Raw genomic sequence first — 22,935 nt, forward strand, 5'->3', positions numbered from 1 at the left:
ACAATTGTATACATTTTTATACAATTGTGTAAAGCCAAATTTGTATAAAATTTACACATTTTGTATACAATTGTATACAGTTTTATACAGGACATCCTGTATACAATTGTATACATTTTTATACAATTGTGTAAAGCCAAATTTGTATAAAATTTACACATTTTGTATACAATTGTATACAGTTTATACAGGACATCCTGTATATAATTGTATACATTTTTATACCATTGTGTAAAGCCAAATTTGTATACAGCCCTAACAACACATGAACATCCAACGGATGTCTGACGAATATCCAATGCGGACGTTGTGGATGGGCCAAGAATATCCGATGAAAATCCGGCGTTTTCCCTCGGACATCTGTCGGATATCCATAAGTCCCAAAATCCGATATCCATAGGACGTCCCCTTCCAGATATTAATACCATTTTTGCATATTGTTGCAAGAATATACACCAAAATGATTCCTTCACATGATAGACAACCTTATCAAGGTGGAAGGATTCTTCATTCAAAAGTTTCATGGGTGTCTGCTTAGTAACCATTGATGAATGATTACCCTGGCGAAAATGTGACCGTTTTCAGATTGTTTAAGAACGCACCATGGAGGTGATCATGAACAGCGAAGAACACTCAAAGAACCCTATCCCAGTGTATCCTCGAGCGGAAATGTGTACGCCTTGGAGTGTTCACAAACACTACAAAGCATTTAGCTATGTTTACGACTTTTTGTCAATGTTTCCAAGCGTTAATGAACGCCCTGTGAGTTACCATCTTCATCGTTTCGCAGCATTTACTTGCATTTGAGAACACCCTGTCTAGGCTATCGAGAGTGTTCATGTGCGTAATGTAACATGCTAATGTGTTTTGCATAGTTATTGAACGCTATGGGAACACCCTCCGGTGGGTTTATGAACTCTTGTACATAGTGAATAAATTTAATAAAGAAAAAATCAGTGAGATTCAGGTCTTACAGGGTCTACAAAGGAAATGAAAACCAGATACAGTTTGCTGTAATGATAAAACAATTATATTTAACTAAATATTACACACTTATTTACAACAACACCACACAATCACATGAGTACTTTAGAAACTGAATTCATCATGCATAACAAAGAGACCAGGCCCAGGTGGTATTCCACCTATTGTGCTTAAATATTGTCAAGAGATTTTAGCATATCCTCCCTCACTCAGTCTATCCATCCAACCTAAGAAGTAGTTATGTACTCCCAACCCATAAATCAGGTGAGACTAAATCAGATAAGACTCACACCACTAATTACAGACCTATTTTAATCCAGTCATTTGTTGTTAAGACCTTGAGAGAGAGTCTTGCACTTAAGCCTAATATCCTCTCCTACAAACATATAGCTATACCAGAGCACCATGGTTTTCATGAAGAAAGGTCTTCAACTACGAATCTCATGGTCATGCAATACTACATTCTAAAACCCTTCAGTGAAGGGCATCAAGGCGATGTAATATATACTCATTCTCAGAAAACATTTGATACTGTCATTACTTACCACTTACTTTTTTAAGTTGACATGTTATGGCATTGATGGTAATCTTTTAAAATTATCATTAACTGTCTTAATGGTAGAACCCAGGTGGTCAAGATTAAATCCTTCCTCTCTAGTGTAATGAATGTGACATCTGGTGTTCCTCAAGTGTCCCGCCTGGATTGTTATTACATTTATATATTAATGATGTTAAGCAGAAGAAAAAACCAAATGTGGGTCTATCAAATGCTGATGATTAAAAATTATATTGCAGGATTAAATATTTAGATGACTGTTTATGTTTACAGAGCAGTTTAAATAATCTATTTTGCCGGTGTTCAAGTACTTCTATAAGAATTAGGGTGCTTTCCAATCACCTTGCGCAGATTAGTTCACATCACAACAGATTGAAACACACAAGCGCAGACGAACAATGGTGCAGGATGTGTTCCCATCTGTTTAGCGCAGATGACGTCACATCTACGATTGGAACACGCTCTGAGCTAAACAGTTTAAAACAGATCAGCGCAGATACGCGATTGGAAAGCACCCTTAATTTAAAGAAATGTGTACCAGTCACATATCATCATTTTAAAAGTCCGATTACATTTAATTGCAACATGAACAATGGATACTTTGAGAGAACCACCAAAATTCTATATTAGGGAGTTATCTTTACAGCTAATTTAAATTTTGACTATCATGCGGATGTGATGGCCCCAATTAAAATTTTGCATATGATTTGTACACAATGTACACAGGATTTCCCGCACACGATTGAGTACAAATTGCATAAATGTGTACATTGCAAAAAAAATTTGGCATCAAACAACTTGTGTAGATTGTACGCAATTTGCACTATTTCATATATTGCATAAAAAGAGTACAACCTACACACAATGTGTAAAGCCAAATTTTTGTACATATAAATATTCTTTCTACAATTTTCATTGGAGATATCACAAAGAATAATGAATAAATATCCAATAGAAGTATTACGCTATCACTGACTTCCTTGGCAGTTTATTTCCCTTAACATTCAATCTCTCAAGCTTTTTTACATGAGAGGCAACAGAGACCTTAAAATAAGACTAATAGGGGCATAATGACTGCTAAAATTAGTGGGCCAGAACTGGCAGGGAATCATTTAATTTTATTAATTTTAGGCATATCATTACATGTCGAGTAGATATAATAAAATGATCAGATAATGAGAAAATAATAATGTAACGTAAACATGGAATACTCCAACACAGAGTAGAATTTCTATCAATGTACAATATTATGAATTTGACACTGATTTCAGACATTTCTCTTTCCTAATGCTCTGAATAGTCTGAGGAATAACTGCAGGCACTCTCTCAAAATGATACATGCAAGTTTTCAGTTGAGGTACCGTCACAAATGTCACATTGAATATTATTATCAAGGGTGGGCAAAGCAAAAGACTTATTTTCCACTTTGATTGGATAAGTTGCAATTGTTCAAGAAAAGCCACTTTTTTGCTCATGTTTGCTCCCATACTTCATTCAAGTTTGTACCTCCTTTTCTACAGAAGTGGGAACCTCACTTGTATTAAGGCCTGTTTACAAAGTACATTAACCCGTACAAGTGAATGTCTGTTTGCGTGAATGGACCAGAACAGAACATGTACAAATGCAAGAACCAAATTAGAAGAGATTATATTTCTGTTCATGCATTCACACAAGTTGGGTGCCTATAACATGGTGCATTTTCGTGTAAATTGATGCATTCATACATTTAGACAATGACTCCTACAAGTTAATGTACAGTGTAAACATGCCTTCAGGACGAATGTGGATCAATATACTCGAATTATCTTCATCAACCTCCTTGTTACCATTTCTGGTGATTACATGGTACATTTGCACCTCCTTGGGCTCTTCATGCTCCTGCAGTAGCTATAGAATTTTTCTCTTCCTAGTTACGGGGCGGTCTGGAGAGACTGGAATGCTCTAATCCTGGCATACATACTGTTGTTTTTATCCTCGAAGGGCCTCACGTCATTTTCCAGAACATGTATTTTTCTGCATCCTCTTCCAACTGTAAGGCATTAGTGAATATTTTACTAACTATTTTACTAAGACACAAATCAATACCTAAATGATCGGAGAGAGTTAATTGATGGCTTTGTCCAGAACTGCTCATTAATTACTATAATTCTTCGACATATTCTCAATAGTTATTCATTTGTAAGAAAAACCCTTCATATACGAGTTTATTGAGAAGGAGAATAATACTTTAATGCCATAAAGAACAGGTTAAAAATGTATTTTACGGCGAGAACTGATATTTAAACTTAATCGGTCTGAATGGATTGTATTTTTATCACGCAAAGATCATACAAAACATTAATTACACTGAGAAATAAATTAGTCCTGAAAGGCTCGATACACACAAGTTCGGTGGTTTACTATCGAATAGAGAAAAATTTTCCGTTTACTTACATTTAAATGGTCAGTAAACAGTGGATGGGTCGGTCAATGCTGACAAGGCATCTTCCTCAAATCCCTTCGTACTTCTAAGAGCCACTTTTTGCCAGTCTTCACTGCGAAAAAGGGGTCATTTTCCTCTTCCATGGCGTACGTCAACGTAAATTTGCTTGTAAAATAAGATTTTATAGCACAGCTAAATTCACAAAGTCAAAAATACAGTCCCTACGAATGAATACAAATAACTTCAGTTGCGATGGCTGTGGGCGCTGTGAGTCACATGTTATATAAGATGGCCGCCGGTCGTTTTGGCGCAAGGGCGCAAGTTTCGAAATACGATTTTTAATCCGTTATTTTTAGATAAGTACGTAATGTAATGGTTTCAACGAAAAAGTTAAATTGTCACTGTGGTGGAAATTTGTAAATGCTATAATCACCAATTCCAAACTGTAGGTGCTTGTATTCGACAGGAAACCCATATTAATAATGAGCGAAAACCAAAACTTGCCGGAAAAACTTCCAATGCCAATTCGAATAATTTTTGCATTCAGAGTTGCTATTTGTATTCAGTTAGTTTACATAAATGAATATGGTTTATCTGCATTGGTATTGTGCAAATCTGAATGCAACAATTATTACATACTCACATATTTCTTAGCTGATATTTTAATTTCTTAGAGCTAAAATTATTCCGAAGTAAGCATTGCCACTTAATAACACTTTAATTTATACCAAGCTTCCAGTTTCATTGTTATCAAGAAACTTATTGGTTTTTCATACAGCTTGGACTCCGGGAGGAAATTATAAACTATTCAACGAAACAAAATTTTGGACATTTTTACCGCTTCTACAGTTTCAGAACAACAAATGAACGCTATTTTGAAGTTTTATAAAACAATTGTCTATAATAATTAATTAAGTTAAAATTTTTTTGCAACAATGCTAATAAAATTTACGAGCATTAACGATTTCTACATACCTTACGGGTTAAACAACAACAAATTAACAACAACTCTCTAAATTGTTCATTAACAAATTTAAAGTTTAAACAAAGTTAGCAACTTTTAAAAAATTAACAATTTCCGCTTGTTGTACGGTTGAGAAGAGTTAGCTGAACAATATACCCTTACTCTTTGTTGATTATAACAATTACTAAAATTTAAACAAATTTAGCAACTTTTACAAAAACTATTATTATGTAATGAAGAATTCCCACATTTTATACGGTTGAAAAACGTGGAATGAATGATACACTCTTACTCTATTATGTTTATAACGATTACTAATGTTTAAACAAAGTTAGCAACAATTTTACAAACATTTTCAAAATCTTGCAATTTCTTTAATTTAATTAGGTTAACCAACAACAAAAGAATGGTTTAGTGGAACTCTATATTGTTTATAATAATTTCTCAAGTTTAAAAATAATTAGCAACAATTTTAGCAGCGTTTTAAAAAGTAACAATGTGTTACGGTGTAAAGAAAAGAAATTGCTATGAAAAAGAATTGTGGTGCTTTAACTCCCAAACCCTGATATATACACATTGATGCACACATACCTTTACATTGTATAAAAATGTATAAAATGTACAAATTTTATACAGCCTACACAACAATGTATAAATTTTCATAAAATGTATAAAATTTATACAATGTACACATTGTATACGGCTTTATACAAATTCATACAAAATGTGCACATTGTACACATTCTGTATAAAATTGTATACATTGTATACAATTTACACATTTTATACATTCTATACAACTGTATACAATTGCATACAAAATGTGTACATTGTATACATCCTGTATAGAAATTGTATACAAAATTTTCGTTGGGGTAGGGGTCCTGTTTTTTTTTTTTTTTTTCAAAAAATCAACTGCTTAATGGAAAAAGAGTTCACTTTATGTCTTGAGGACGAAAAGTCCTCTGCAGCTACCGGCATCCTCATCTTTGGCCACTTGGTGTGAAAATTCTTTGGGCCAATGGACCGTTCGTTGAGGGTGCATTGACCCTTTTTGTCATCCAGGATTTATAATGCTGTTCTTGGAACAATGCCCTCTTATGATTTCCATGCTTTATATTGTTCAAATTAAGCGTATTTAAAAAAATTATTATGCATGCTATGGCGGTACATCATGTGTTGCAACTTTTTCATTTTTCAAAAACAGTAGATTTTCATGGTTAAATAATATATTTAAAAAATTAGCAATAAATGTTTTTCAAATCATTCATAGAGAAGAGTAAGTCCATTTTTATTGAAATACACGTCGGAATAAATATATTTTTGATGCTACTGTTTTAAAAAATTACGAATACAGTAAAAATGGCTGGATTTTTCGGCAGGGCTTTAAATTAAGCAGCCGGCACTCAAAGTCTAAAATAGGTTTACGTTGCACTCCACACGCATCATTGACAGCAAATTGATCCGAGTTTAACGGGGAATTATGACATAAGTAGTTGTACTAACCGAAACCTTTACACAATTTGATGTGAGATATGATGTTAACGACTTTCGAACGATATTCCTCACAATGAAAACGTTATACTTCAAATTAGAGATGGGTCGAATAGAAGATTTCTCAAACTCGAATATTCGAATCAATGCTCGAATACCTCGAATGCTAGAATTGCACAAAGCATATTAAACGCACGATTTTTTCTTCTATTTCCCTTGTTGGATGTATTAGTAAAAATATGGAACCTCGATCTATCGTTTTCAGGGGGGACGAAAAAAACGATGGATGCGGAAATGTTCGACCTATACAGCAGGAAACCCAGGATTTTTACGCGTAATTGAGATTTCCTTTAAAGGATTCAAACAGGAATTCAGTTGATTATTGGATTATTTTAATTTCATGGAAACAATTTGGGCATATTGGTAGTTGATTCAACTAACATCTCTTTCAAATATCCTAATAGATGACTCATGCAGCGGTTGACCTCCAGAAATGGGGAACTTTGAAGCAGGTAGGCTGAAAAAGGTCAGTGAGAGAAAAAGAGGGGCGGAAAACACGTTTCTATAGTTCCAGTGTATCTTGATATTTTTTTCGAAGCTAAGGCCACAGAGTATATACAGAGAGGACGAAAGCGCTCGCCTCCATTGAAATGTTGTAATCCTCAGAGGAAATATATGCTTATGCCTATCCCAGCCCCCGGCTTCTCCCTACCTCTCCCCTGCAGGCTCATGCGACCCTTACTGTCCGATTAGTTCGTCATTTTCGCCGCTGGCGCTACTTGTGCACTCGTCCGACGTCAGCCTTGCGATTGCATGGGAAGTAATGCGCCTTGGTGATTCATTGCGATAAACCACGTTTTTTACAGTCTTTTCCTGCAACGGAGGCCAGTTTTACTTATGGTATATCGTTGATCGAGTGTTTAGGAGTTTGAAAAACTCTCTATTTCGGTTTAAAAGGAAAATGGTGGGCAAAAGATGTATCGTGCCAGGTTGTACCTCTGGGTATGACTCTAACTTAGAAAAGGTGCATATCTTTTTGGTGCCAAGGGAAGAAAGACTACGAGCTGAGCGGCAGAGGTGCATTCCTCGTGATAATTTTATCGTCAAGTATCCGCAAGTTGTTTGTGAAAAACACTTTATTGAATCCGATATTTTTCGTGAGAAGATTATCACGGACAACGAGGGAAACGTCGCACAGTGGTCCGGATCGCGAGAAAGTCAGACAAAAATCAGATTTTCGTTGGATGTCTTGAAAAATTGCTCCCTACATGTTATTTGGCGAGCTATTTTCATTTCTGCAGTTATTTTTACGAAAAAACTATTATTTCATGCGATATCGTGGAACTTTTACCTATTAACTCGCTAATTGTAACGCTGACTGCATAGATAAACGGTAATCATGATAAAATATGAAAATAAATGATAACTAGTTGTATAGAATGAGTTAATATTCTTTCAAATTAGTCAATAAAAAAACGGCTAAAAGTAGGGTTTTTGGGTGCATTGACTTACGTTAAAGAGGTACGATTTCCAGATTTCGAGAGATTCTTCTGTATGGACTAAAAAGTAATTACTAAATTAGTGTCAAAATAGTATTTAAGTGACTCTTTTATTCTCATAAAAGCATGGTTAATTCCTCATAAATTTACAATAATGTATTATAATTGTTCAGCATCAGATTCTTCTGAATCCCACCCATCCTCCTCTTCTCATTCACTCGAAAAATTTTGACTCTTGCAAGACCAAGAGATCACGAACCTCCTGCGGAAGATCTAAAAGGCCCCGGCATTTGTTTAGTTCAGTTCCTAATGTGCTAATAAAAGGATCCGATATTAGGATCAGTCTCCGGAAAATATCCTCAATAGTTTGAAGTCGAGATATTTTTATCGCGTGATGCTCGCGATATATTCTAATGTCTTTATTGCGAGATTCCTGGGCCTCCTCCGACAGTTCTCCAATACGAAGAAGAGCCGACTCGATGTCATCTGCACCACTTTGTGCACAGTGGGTGGCATGTAAAACCAACCATAATGTCTCACAAAATTTTCCGCTGTATCCATACAGAACTTTTTAAATTTTACTGAATCAATAAAAAATCCGCAAGACAAAGACCTTAAAATTGTTGAGAAGTGAAAGATTAACTCTTCTTCTACTCCTGAAAATTAATTAACTATGTTATATCATGTGAAAAATACTGCATTAAGCAATAATAAAAAGATGTTATATTGCAACAATAAAAAGAAAGCATTCAAATACAAGCATTATTGACCCTCGCCAGTAATTTCAGCCGATAGGCGGGAATTTTTGAAAAAGCCCCTAGCTGAGTTTTCATCACTGGATGTACCATATTTTGGCTTCGGCACATCAACTAAAAGGCCCATTCTCTTTTTAAACTCGTAGGTACCAATTAAAAAATAAGACTACTAGGACAATATCCCAGGGGACCCCATATCACCATTAGAATACAAGGAAAATACGAACCTGAGGTGCTTTGAAGGTTGCGAAATGCAATATCAGGAAAATCAACAATTTTGTCCAACCAAGTGCAATTCCGCTTCAAGTGCGATTTAAAAAACATGGCAAATGCTGGAATGCCAGCGAACTTATTCTTAGTGATATCCTCGAAAGGAACGACCTTTCCTTCCCGTGCAGCGAGCATCGAGAAATGATGCTTGCTGCCATCATTGTCCAGTTTTTGAATTTAAGGATGAGGCAAGCTGCACGGGTGGAGAATGCCGAGGTTGGCCGAGAGTATGCCTCCAGAAGGAGAAACTTAAAGTTTTTGAAAAAATAAATGCTATTCATTTTAGCCTTGTAGAAATATCTTTTTTGATCGTTCACACCTTTATATTGTTTAACCATTCCTTTGCTTGTAGTGCCTGTAAGTATAAGTATGCCGTGTGTTGCTTTCCAGACTCTGAATCTACAATTACAGTTATCATAAGGATTAATATTTTCAGTTTATAGGAATTCATATTGGTATCTATCCAAGGAATGGCGCAATCCTAGGCAAATTAAGGAGAAACTTTATTGCTTCTCATAGTAGAAGGTTAATCTATTTTTTATGTAATAAGTTTCAGGGTGTAGTACTCCCTCATGACTATCTCATGTGTAGGATTTGCTCTTAAATCACTATGGGATGTAGACTGTTTAGATGCAGCAGCAATTAAGTTGGTAATTAATTAATCTTTGGTCATTATAAGGATGTTGGATCAGAAGCAGGATCATGGTTATTTCCTTCTGATAATCAGTACCATCGATGCTTTATTCTGTCGAATGCTTATCATTTATAAATTTTAAATTAACATTGGCGATTTCAAATCCTTGACCAAATTTAGTTGTATTAATGATTAAACATTTTCAATTTAAAGTGCTAATCTGATAACTTGAGTGAATGCAATGTGTAGGTCTGACATCATGCCCTAAGTCCACAGTGAAAGGCAGGAGCGGTAAAAAGGAGAGAATTTGTGCATCTATAGGTATTGCAAGGTTGTAAGGGAATACTTTTCATGAGGGGGATAAATGGATGCAACCTCACCCTAGTGAAAATCTCCATAGGATTTCTTTGTCCTTTAGTAATTTGACAATGGGAAATGATTGTTCCTATAGGAAAATTTTAGGTTCCTATGGGAAAATAAAATTTTCCTGTAGGAACATAAAAATTTCCTATAGAAACAAATGTTTCCCATTGTCAAATTACTATTGGAAAAAAAATCCTGTAGATATTTTCACTAGGGTATGCTGAGCATATTTTGGGAGAATGATGGGCATATGTTAAAAACATATGTTGGGCATAATTGGATACCATGCTGAGCATATGTTAAAAACATATGTTGGGCATAAGTGGGTAATATGCTGAGCATATGTTAAAAACATATGTTGAGCATATGTGGAAAATATGCTGAGCATATGTTGAAAACTTGTGTTGAACATATGTTGAGCATATGCCTTGCCGGACATTTACATATGCTCAGCATGTGCTCAAATTATGTTGAACACATCTTACATATGTGTTGAAAATGCCCTGAGCATACTCTGAACACAAATTGTGCTGCAGCTAATACAGCAGTGGCGAAACAATGGGGGAGGCGTGAGGAGATAGATAGGAAAAAAATTAATGAAAAGTAGAAAAAAAGATGATTTTCGGTGGGTATTGGAAAGGAAAATTAATTGGCCTGAGCTATGGAACTCGAGAGGTAAATATTCGGTCTTAAGTTTTACTGTTGAGAGGACTTATTTAGCAGTTACGCTTGTTACAAATAATCAATGTGAAAGCTGTAGCGGCAAAGTTACGCGAAAGCTTTTTGGCTAGGTCGGCACTCGTTTCTCCTAAGTACCTAGGAATAGTAAAGGGAGATTGTCATTGCTTCTTTATTGCCGCTTCATTTACTAAGTTTTCAGCCTAATACTTCTGTCCATGCTATTGAGTACCTTGCCGATATTCTCCGTTAACACTTCGCAGTTTTGCTTCCATTGCAAGGTAATTTCGACCGATGTCCTTTTCAGGTGGGTATATTATCTTCACACCATCGTCCTATTTGTCTTAAATGGCTCGCAGAAATGGGATCTACAAAAAAACACACCTATATTATTTATCCCCGTGGGATTAAGCATTCAAACACCCGATTTCGTAGGCTATTTTATGACCGTTTACGGAAGCTACTGCACCAGTTTTCACGAATAAAGCTATTTTATATTCTTTAAAACTGAAGCGCGTAAGAGTGAGTACATGCGCGAAGCACGGCTTACAAAATTTTATAAATATAGTCCATCAAGTTACCTCACAGCCATATCAACCCATGTAATACGCCCGGAACGACCGGACGAGTGTACTGCTAGCGCTTGACGGCCGGCATGGGAACTAATCGGACAGTAAGGGAACGTACGTGGAGCCGCGGACGCCGGGGGCTGGCCTATCCTTACTCTGAGTTGTAATCGGGAATGCGCGCGGCGGCCATGTTCTCAGTAAGTTAAAACGGGCGGGATTTCAAAAACACGTTATGAGTATGCAGCCTTGAGTGCAGAAGCAGAAGCTGGAATGATGGTACTATATAAGGCCGATGTATTTCATATCAAGCATGTATGTACCGGTTTTACATTCAAATAAAAATGTGGAAACTACAGCTGACTGCAGAATAGTGCCTTCGTAAGTTTAAAGCTACGAGGAAAAAAATTAAAAGCGTTACCAATCGTTATAAAGCGTTGGAGTTACTGTTGTCCGATTAATTTTATCGAGAAAAAAAACTATTAAGCATTTTGAGGCACACATCTAGCGTTAAATCTCTATTATTAACCTTTAGAGTAAATTACATTCACAAGAATGAAGATAGTTGACAGCACGCATTCAGTGGCGCCGACTCCATGGGGCCTGAGGGTGCCCGAGCCCCCTCAAAGATTCGTTTGGGGGGGCGCAGCCCCCTCAATAACTCAAGAAAATAATTAATTTATATTATGCTTTTTGAAATCACAAACATATATTGGTATTTTCCCATGTTTGACGATAGATACCTTTTAAAACACTTTCAATAATGTGTTAAAGCAAATAATTTTAAGGTAGTAAGCAGGTTAACTGAAAACAAGTGGTACAACAACAGCTTCAGAGGGGGGGGCTGGTACTGAATAGAGGGGGATAGATGATCTTGGGAAATGCGCTAATGTAACTATCCCACGGTAGACATCTCTTTCAAATATCCTAAGGGGACGCACCACCTCGCAAAAAATATGATTGCATGCCGTCTCGGCATTTACACTGCCGCGATGGATTTCTGTCTGATGTATACATTCTTATCTACCAAACGCCATTTCAGCGGCACACCTATCTGATACTCGGCTTCATCCAACTTTTTATTTTCAACAGGTAGCTCGCTTTACCCCCACTCCTACTGTCGAGTGCTAGCGGACAACCGGAGGCGTCCATTATTTTCAGTCCATCTTAGGAAGTTCTCACGAGATAAGAAGATGAATTCGAATTGCTATCACGGAGAAACCAAATATCTAGAGAAAATATCCCTTTGTCTGTGACTAATCTCGCAAATCTCTCTTTGTTCTCATTCCAAGGAATTAGATACAGAACAGTAAACTGTGTTTTGTTACCCTCAGTTATTATACCATTGCATGGTAATCGGTTTTTAGCTTTGTTTATGATTTTCAAGACTTCATTTGATCCCCAATCAACATCTGTTGCAATCTACAGTTTACTGCAGTGGGGTCGATTCCTTCATCAAAGAAAAATGTAGTCATTGATTGCGATTTCTTACCCACCATTAGTGTATTCACAATATACAAACTATTTGGTTTCAGAAATCCCAGTTTAGACGAATGGCAAAGGTCAATTTTAACCGCATTTGAAAAAGGCCAGATTGGCGCCCATGCGATGCCACTCCACGTGACGCCACAGGGACCTAGTAGTCATGAGGAGTTTTACATGGTCTGAGATTACCAATGCATGCATGAGGCACAGGGTTCAGGGAAACATCTCTTAATAATCGCCAATTGAAACTGACTATGGTCGGAAAGTTTCCTTCGTTTGATAGGGTATTAATAATTCTTACTTAAATTAAGAGGTAGCATCGCAGCGGCGCACACATCCTCGCCCCAACGTCACCTCACACGGCAGAAGCAGGAACCAGAATGAAGTCACACAGGCTTTTCCCATCATTCGTATTTAGCCGTCGCGTTTTCACACGATTGGAAATTTTCACTTTTCATTTCATCGCGAAAAATAGATATCGTTATTTAGAAATCTAAGTGCGTGAAATACGTACTCCAGGAGTAATAATCTTTCGATTTAGGATATAATGAAATAATGAGGGGCCTTTCTCCGCCTCCGCACGTGAACAATATCCACTTCCGAGTCTTCCAATTGTGTCTTATCATATCTTCGAACCGTGTGCGCCGTTTGTAAATAGCGGCATTTGAATTGAAGTTATGGTGCCAAAACCGCTCCATTTTTCTTTCTTACTTTATTCTGACAAATTTCGAAAATCGAGGCAACAAAGAATGTGTTAATCCTCTATAAACCTGAGCTGCTTCTGAAAACAATCGAATTTCAAGATTTTAATATTAAAAATTTGAAAATTTATCACTCGTCATTCAACTTCACACCTCAAAATAATACATTGCTTAGATATTTTCAAAAGAGAGAATGTTTAGCAAATGAGTCACTTACCTCACTGAATATGCTCCTTACTTTCGGAATCACATGTTCCATAATGAAAATAGGACATAACCATACATAGGAACATAGAGAAATATAACCTATATCTAATCTACCCAATTGAAAAGTAAAAGAACCGTAAGTAGCAAGCGGCATACAAAAAGTATAAGACCTTCCATAGAAAGGGCGAAGGCCTTTGTGGGGGGTGTAGGCAGGTAGAGCCCAGCGAGCAAAGCGAGTAGATGACATATACACAGGGGACATATAAAATCAACCATTCGGTGTAAAAACATTACCTCGGATGTATATCAGATAACTTTTTAAACGATTTGAATAACATGTCAAGTATTTTAGTAGACTTTCAGTGTGATTAAAGTAAAACCTTCGAAAAAATTACCTGATTTGTGGATGCCCTACACCCAGGGGACACATTTAAAATCAACCTTCCGGTGTAAAAAGATTACTTCTCATCGGATTTCGATCAGATAACTTTTGAAACGATTGAAATAACACATTTAGTATTTAAGTACTATTTCAGTGAGATTTAATTACAAAATATGAAAAAAATTTCCATGGTTTGTAGATGCCATACACCCATGCCATACATATTTAATATCGACTATCCAGTTTAAAAAAAATTAATTCTCCCCGGGTATCGATTAGATAACTTTTACTACGATTGGAATAACACATTACGTATTTTATTTTAAGTTTCAAATTGTTGAAAATACAACCTTGGAAAATATTCCAAGTTTTTTAGGTGCCTTATACGCAGGGGACACATTTAAAATCATGCATCCGGTATAAAAAAATTATTTCTCCTCGGAATGCGATCAGGTAACTTTTAAAACGATTGGAATAACTTATTAAGTGTTTCAGTGGAATTTTAGTTAGATTAAATTATAAATTTCGTAAATATCCCATGGTTGCCATACACCAGGAAACACATTTGAAAATCAAAAGTTGTGCGTAGAAACTGTAAATCTAATCGGATTTTGAATATCTACGTTTTAAAACGTTCTTAAATAGTTAGATTTTCTGTGCGAGTGATTCACCTTTGAAAATATTTTAGCAAGTCTTGAAGATGTTATTATGCATTAGGAAGTGTAATGAAGAGTTTTGATTTTGAAGAGACCACTTTATTTTTCAAGCGTTTTCAACGGGTGGGCGGTAGGCTAGTGATTAGCGCATTGGATTCCCACGCGGCAGTCACGGGTTCGATTCCCGGCCGCGGACTTGGGAAAAAAATGCGAAAAATCAGGGCGTTAGAGGGTATGCGTTAGAGTCAGGTCGATTAGAACGTAGGGCGGGCAGGTGGTCGTAAGTTCCTCCAGTGTTCAGTGGCCGGGTGCGAACCCGGGTTTCCTAATTGACATCCTTTTCCCCTCGGGGACCCGGGTTCTTATCCCGGCCACTGAACACTGGAGGAGGGGAGGCTGGAGGCATTTTGTTGCATTTTTTTACGCAGACAATGCGATATCTTAGTAGACCCTGTAGGACCTTAATAGGGTGGTTTCCTATTATTTTTTGATTATTGATTGATTGATTTTGATTATTGAAATCGAAATTATTAATTTAATAAATTATTACCCCTGTTTTGAATCTGTATTTAATGCTTGTAGATTTTTAAACGACGATATCTATTTTATGCGATTAAATGGAAAGTGAAAATTTTCAAGCGCGCGAAAATGCGATGGCTGAGCATGAATGCTGGGAAAACCCCGTGTGACGTCATTATGATTCCCGCATTCGCCGTGTAAGATGACCTTGGGGCGAAGGTATGTGCGCCGCTGCGAGATAGGCTGCTAGCAGGTAGCAGAGTACCCTGCTAGCTGATAGAGCTTCCCTTAAATAAGGATTTTTAATACCCTATCAAAAGAAGGAAACTTTCCGACCTTAGGTAGTTATAATAGGTGATTATTGAGAAATGTTTCCCTCAGCTCTGGGCCTCATGCATGCATTGGTAATCTCAGACGTATCCTCTCGTATAGAAACTAGGTCCCTGTGACATCGCGTGGAGTGGCATCGCATGGGCGCCAATCTGCCCTTTTTCAAATGAGGATAAAATTGACCATTGCCATTCGTCTAAACTGGGATTTGTAAAACGAAATAATTTGTATATTGTGAATACACTAATGGTGGGTGAAGAATCGCAATCAACACTCTTCGTTTTTTTTGATGAAGGAAGCTACCATACTACGGGTTTATGGTTATTTAATTACGAGTTCTTAAGGGATATGGTTCACTCAAGTGATTTAGATAGAGTGCTATTATAATTCTCAAGTGTCGACTGCTAATTTCGGTGTGAACCCGTAGGTATAAGGCGAATCCAGGATTTCGTTCGTAGGGGTCTGTCACGCAAATCTTCTCATAATTGGTATGAAAACTATATAAAAACAATTACCTTACGAAATTTTCACTTTATTTTAAAATAGAAGTTATTAATATAAAGGTTACACAAATAATAGGGATAATTGTATGATCTTAGGTTTTCCCGGCGTATCAGTTGAAGAAAAGTTTCTTGGGTTTTCCACCGGTTGATGTCGTCCATGTCTCCCGACGTTTCGATCCGCGACTTGCTGATCATCCTCAGGGGATCTTCCGAATGCCGTTCTTCAAAAATTTTTCAGTATATATACACTCCATCCGAGTTCAGGTGGAAAGAAATACATTGGAGAGACCAGTCGGACTATTGAAATCAGAACGAAGGAACATCAGAGGTGCTTACGGCTGGCCCAACCGGAAAAGTCTGCAGTGGCGGAGCATAGCATCAATGAAGACCATGCCATACTATGGAAGGAGACGAAACTGCTATGCCGAGCACATGGCTACTGGGACCGCCCCGTCAAGGAAGCCATTCAGATCCGCATCAACCGCAACAACTTCAACAGGGACACTGGTTTCCAAATCAGCAATGGTTGGAGACCAATAATGAAGTTTATTATATACGACAAAAATGGCGGGAAAACTTCAACAAGCGTGAACCAATCAGGTTACACCTGAACTCGGATGGAGTGTATATATACTGAAATATTTTTGAAGAACGGCATTCGGAAGATCCCCTGAGGATGATCAGCAAGTCGCGGATCGAAACGTCGGGAGACATGGACGACATCAACCGGTGGAAAATCCAAGAAACTTTTCTGCAATAGGGATATTTTTTGAGTCCCTTTCCTATTTTGGTGATGCGTGATGCGTGACGTACGGCGCAATTTAGTCATGTGACCAATGTCATGAAGATCTGCATTCTTTACTTGTAATTCGTCTTAGTCTTAAATGATAGGGGAGATTGCAATATGAACGCGAAATATCGAGACTCCGAAATATCACGAGAGTTATTTTTAAAATCAAAGTGAAAAATTTTAAAACTTAGAGCTCGGGCGGCAGTGGTTGTTATTATTATCCGATTTGAAAAAAAATTGTGTGCGAGATCCTTCTATCATTTCGCAACTTTCCCGCATGAGGCAAATTTGATCAGGACAAAAAACCTTTTTTCGACCCACCCTATTGTAGATGCCATATACGCAGGGGACACATAAAATCAACCGTCCAGTGTAAAGACATTATTTCTCCTCGGATTTCGAACATATAACTTTTAATACGATTTGAATAACAGAATATGGTTTTTAGTGGACTTTTAGTGCGATCAAATTAAAACCTTCGAAAAAATTACCTGATTTGTAGATGCCATACACCCAGGGGACACATTTAAAATGAACCATCCGGTATAAAAAAATTATGTTTCCTCGGATTTCGAACATATAACTTTTAATACTTATGTAGTGTGATTTAATTTCAAAATTTGAAAGTAATCCGTGATTTGTAGATGCCATACACCCAGGGGACACATTTAAAATCACCATCCATTGTAAAAGAATTTGTATCTCCTCGGATTTGATGAGATAACTTTTAAAAAGGTAGGAATAACATATTAAGTATTTAGTAGAGTTTTAGTGTGATTCAATATTAAATTTTGAAAATATTCCAAGATTTTTAGATGCATTATACCAAGGGGACGCATTTAAAATCATGCATCCGGTGTAAAAAAAATGTTATCTCCTCGGATTTGATCAGATAACTTTTACAACGATTGTAATAACATATTTAGTGATTAAGTAGAGTTTCAGTTTGATTAAATTATAATTTTTAAATATCCCATGATTAGTGGTTGCCGTAAAACCTAGAAACACTTTTGAAAATCAAAAGTTGTGCGTAGAAAGTGTAAATCTAACCGGATTATGAATATCTACGTTATTAAACGTTCTTTATTAGCTATAAATAGTTATTTAGAATTTATTTGCGACTGATTTAACAACCTTCGAAAATATTTTAGTAAGTGTTGATGTCGCCTTATCCATCGAGTTGCCTGTGCCAACTATTGGATGAGAGATATCTTCGAGATTGGTGTGGGGACCAGCACTTGGACACGACAACCAAGTTATGATTGCCCGATTTAATGAGATTTACCACCAAATCGCGTTGGCTGCCGTGTCTGTTGCACTGGATACTGCATCCAACTTTCACTTATCCAATTAAAACTGGATGTCTAAAACTGGATGTCTCATCCAATCCTTTCTTTGAGAGTAACTTTATAACGATTGCAATAGCATGTTAAGTATTTTAGTAGTGTCAGTTAAATTTAATTACAACCTCTGAAAAAATTATCTTATTTGTAGGTGCCATACACCCAAGGGACACGTTTCAAATCAACCATCCGGTTTGAAAAAAATATTGCTCCTCAGATTTCCATCAGATAATTTTATAACGATTGTAATAACATATTAGGTATTTTAGTAGAGTTTCAGAGTGACTCAATTATAAAATTTGAAAATATTCCATGATTTGTAGATGCCATACACCCATATGTAAAATCAACCATCCGGTGTAAATAAATTATTTCTCCTCAGATTTCGATTAGATAACTTTTCAAACAATTGAAAGAACATATTTAGTATTTTAGTATTGAGTTCCAGTGACATTTCATTACAAAATTTGAATATATTCAATGATTTGTAGTTGCCACATACCAAGGGGACATAGAGAATCAAGCATCCGGTGTAGAAAAAAATTCTCTCGAATTTCGAACATATAGCTTTTTAAACGATTTGAATAACATATTCAGTATTTAAGTTGAGTTCCAGTGTTATTAAATTACAACCTTTTTACATATTACCTGATTTGTGGATGGCATATACCTCCAGGGGAAACATTTAAAATTTACCATCCGGCGTAAAATACGATTTCGATCAGATAACTTCTCAATTAATTGCAATAACGTATTTATGTTTTTTGTTTAATTTATTTACGTTATTTAATAACAAAATTTTGAGAATATCCCATGATTTGTGGTCGCCATACCCCCAGGAAACACTTTTGAAAATCAAAAGTTGTGCGTAGAAACTGTAAATCTAATCGGATTTTGAATATTTACGTTTTAAAACGTTCTTTAGTAGTTATAAATAGCTATTTATATTTTCTGTGCGACTGATGTACTACCTTCGAAAATATATTAGTAAGTGTTGATGGCCTTGAAGGGGGGCGGTAGACTAGTGGTAATCGCATTGGTTTCCCACGCGGGGGTTCCGGGTTCGATTCCCGGCCGCGGAAAAAAAATGCGAAAAATCAGGGCGTTAGGAGGGTTGCGTTAGAGTCAGGTCGATTAGAACGTAGGGCGGGCAGGTGGTCGTAGGTGCCTCCAGTGGTCAGTGGCCGGGTGCGATCCCGGGTCCCTGAGTAGACATCCTTTTCCCCTCGGGGACCGGGTTCTTATCCCGGCCAATGAACACTGGAGGAGGGGAGGCTGGAGGCATTTTGTTGCATTTTTTTTACGCAGACAGAGGGACACAATGCGATATCTTCGAAGCAAAAGAACGTACTCTTCCGATGAGCGATGATGCTGCCACCACACGGCATTCGAGAGAGTTACAAAGATCGCACACCAACTCCCGGCAAACAGTATTGCGATTCTTTACGAACCCGATCGGTGCGGCACCAACGTGAGGACGGGAGCTCTTTGGAAGCCGTACCGACACCTTGCTGTCGGTGCACATTGTACGTTTTATTATGTTTTATATAATGTAAATAATGAGGTTTCCTGTTATCTTTTTCCCCCCTTCGAATAGGCCACGATATACTTTGACTATATATTTTGAATATTTACGTTATAAAACGTTCTTAAGTAGTTATAAATAGCTATTGACTATATATAATTCACTGTGTCATCATCTATATTGATTACTAATTTATACTATGTTATTAAGTTTCCTTTACAGAATTATAAGATATGCGCAATATATACGCGATATCACTTTATCTCACTCCGAATAGGCAACTATTATTTCACTCATTATTTGGCAACTCATATTTCAATCATTATTTGGCGTTTCTCTCGACATAGAAATATGATTTTTTTATTTAAATATGAAGTTTTCCGCAACGGTATCAGTTTCTTTCGTCTTTAATAGGCAACGATATTTCATTTCATCGTCAGCCCTTGACGATAAAAGAAGATATTTGTTAATAAGTATGAGGTTTGCCGCAATATTTTATCTCACTTGGAAAGCGAAACTTAAACATATGTGTCAACCCAATCAGCTTATTTCTCCTCTGATCTCAATCATTGCACGTAATGTTTCTATGTTTCTATGTTCCTAGGACATTATGATAATAGGACATCTGTTAAGTGGATTTTTCATAAAAATTCCTTGATTCTGATTAAATGTTCACCAAGTAAGTCACTTACCTCAGCCACTAGCTCTTAAGTAGTTAAGATTTTGGGAATCACATGCCGCATGAAGAAGAATGTGAGAAAAGGCATCTGCTCCAGCAGTTTCGACATTCCTTCCTTCGAACCGTACTTCACCAACATTCCCGGGACGACCGAAATCATTGATACTTCTCTCGCTAAAGATGATTTCATACTCAAGGCATGATATACACAGCCATCCATGGTCACTGAGTCCTTCTTCTGCGACGTATCAAGCACAATTTTCTCGTACAGTTTCTCATCATCACACTCGTAAGGACATCCTCGGTTTTTGAAGATTAAGTACATCACTATCTGTGCCAAGCTCTGAGCCAGGGAAACTTCAGGGTCAAAAGTTTCGCCAACATATTGGCCCCTTTCATTTACGTCGATTATCCCTCCCAATCTCTCTCGTCTTACCTCCCAAGTAAACCCTGCATTCAAAAATGTCGGCAAACGTTATAAATGCTGTTCCATCTCCTTTTTCACCATCCAGGTTGACCAATCGTCCCACTAAGTTTGAGATATTGGAGGAATCACAATCGATTAGTACTTTCACTCCACCATTTCTCTCCAGGAACTTCAACATAAGAGAGGTGAAGGGGGATGCTTTGTATATTCTCTCGTAATAACCTCTGACATGCTTTGTTTTCTCTTAGTTATTCTCACGTATTTCCGTGAGACTCATCATCACGTCTACACATCTATTTTGGGCTCTATTATTTTCCTCTTCTTCAGTTTCCTGGTCTCCGTCCAGAGTAGCGCCACCTTCAGGCGAACCTGAAGATTGAGACATTGCACTGTGCGCCTCTTCTTGCATCTTTGCTTTCACATAATCCTTCAGAGGAGCGATATCTTCAGATAATCTGGTAACGCTCTCCTCCAGTTTTCGGAGCAGAATATCCCTGGACGTGACCTCTCTGTGCAATGCGTTGATCTCACCCTGCAATGAAGCAAAATCGCTGGATTGGTAGTGGTGCAATTCATCCGTTGAATCTCTGGCTCCTTCCTCAAGCTCAGTCACCCCACCTCGTGCTACAGCCTCTTCAACAGGAAGGATTTCCACTGTATCACCAACACCCTCCATTTCAACTGCACCTAGAAATAAAAAAAGAAATCTAGAGAGTTTACCCAGCAAATAATACACCACTACTGTTTTATCATCTGACAACAATGGTATCGATGCGAAACGTCATGTATGCATTATCTGAACGTTATAAATGCTGTTCCATCTCGTTTTTCACCATCCAGGTTAACCAATCGTCTCACTAAGTCAGAGATATTGGAGGAATCACAATCGATTAGTACTTTCACTCCACGATTTCTCTCCAGGAACGTCAACATAAGAGCGGTCAAGGGGAGGCTTTGTATATCTTCTCGTAAAAACCTCTGACTTTCTGAGTTTTCTCCTCATTATTCTTATGTATTTTCGTGAGACTCATCATCAAGTCCACAAAAGCGAAGTTTCACGGGTGCACACGCAAAATGAATAGCTTTTCCGACTGATAGCATCCCATACAAAAAAATCTGTGCTGTGGCTGTACTAAAGCTGCACTGTAACTGTGCTAAAAGGGCTGTACTGTGACTCTACTTAAACTGCACTTGAATTGAAACATCGCAGTACAGTTATAGCACGGTCAGAGTGCAGTTGCCATAGCACAGTCGCAGTGGAGTTGTCATAGCACAGTCACAGTGGAGTTGCCATAGCACAGTCACAGTGGAGTTGCCATAGCACAGTCAGAGTACAGTTGCCTTAGCACAGTCATAGTGCAGTTGCCATAGCACAGCTGGCATAGCACAGTTTTTACTGTAATACTCTGTCCATGAATCAGTAATTGAGTCTTGATGTGGCTATTGCATTCCCTGTATATCTTATTGAAAACAAGAAGCAGAATTAAATCAAGATAGGCCAATTAGCAGAGATATATAGTTCCCTTTTTAGGTGTTTGAAGATTGGTTGCCTGATCCAATCAGAAAACCGCAAAGAGATAACAGTGGCCAAAACGACTACACTCATTCGAATGTTGACTAGTCTAAGGAAAGATAAACCATATTCCTAACAGACACTCACTGAATTTGTTACGTTCCACTTCCTTAATATGAACAAAGTTTATGGTACTAAAAATATTGCTATCGAAGCCCTTAGGTTCTATGAGAAAAATTGACAAATCCTATTCTGCACATCAACGGGCACTCAACATAAAACCCACCACAATTTACTTCAGTGCTATTTGTCTAGTTGCCACAAATATGCCCACCTCGATAGTTTTTGTTGATGAAGTTTCATTACTAACGCCGTGGAGCACAATAAATGACAATAAGATATGAAAATAAAAGAAATTTATTAAATACAAATATACTCATGATTATAAACATAAAAATGAAAGTCTTGTTAAGGCATGGCCGCTCAATGCATTTGCCTCTTTGGCTTCCTTCCTGAAATTAAAAGAAAAAAACATTACATACTGATATCTAATAAAGTGTTACTTCAAAATTTGACTGTTTAAGTTTGTCTGAATTTAATTTTAGAGAAGTTGAGTACTTACCTCCAGCAGCAGAGTATAAATAAAGATATGTCTTTTTTCAACTCTCTCGTGCTTCGCAAGGAGTAGAT

Source organism: Ischnura elegans, chromosome 13 (assembly GCF_921293095.1).
Source record: "Ischnura elegans chromosome 13, ioIscEleg1.1, whole genome shotgun sequence".
Taxonomy (NCBI): domain Eukaryota; kingdom Metazoa; phylum Arthropoda; class Insecta; order Odonata; family Coenagrionidae; genus Ischnura; species Ischnura elegans.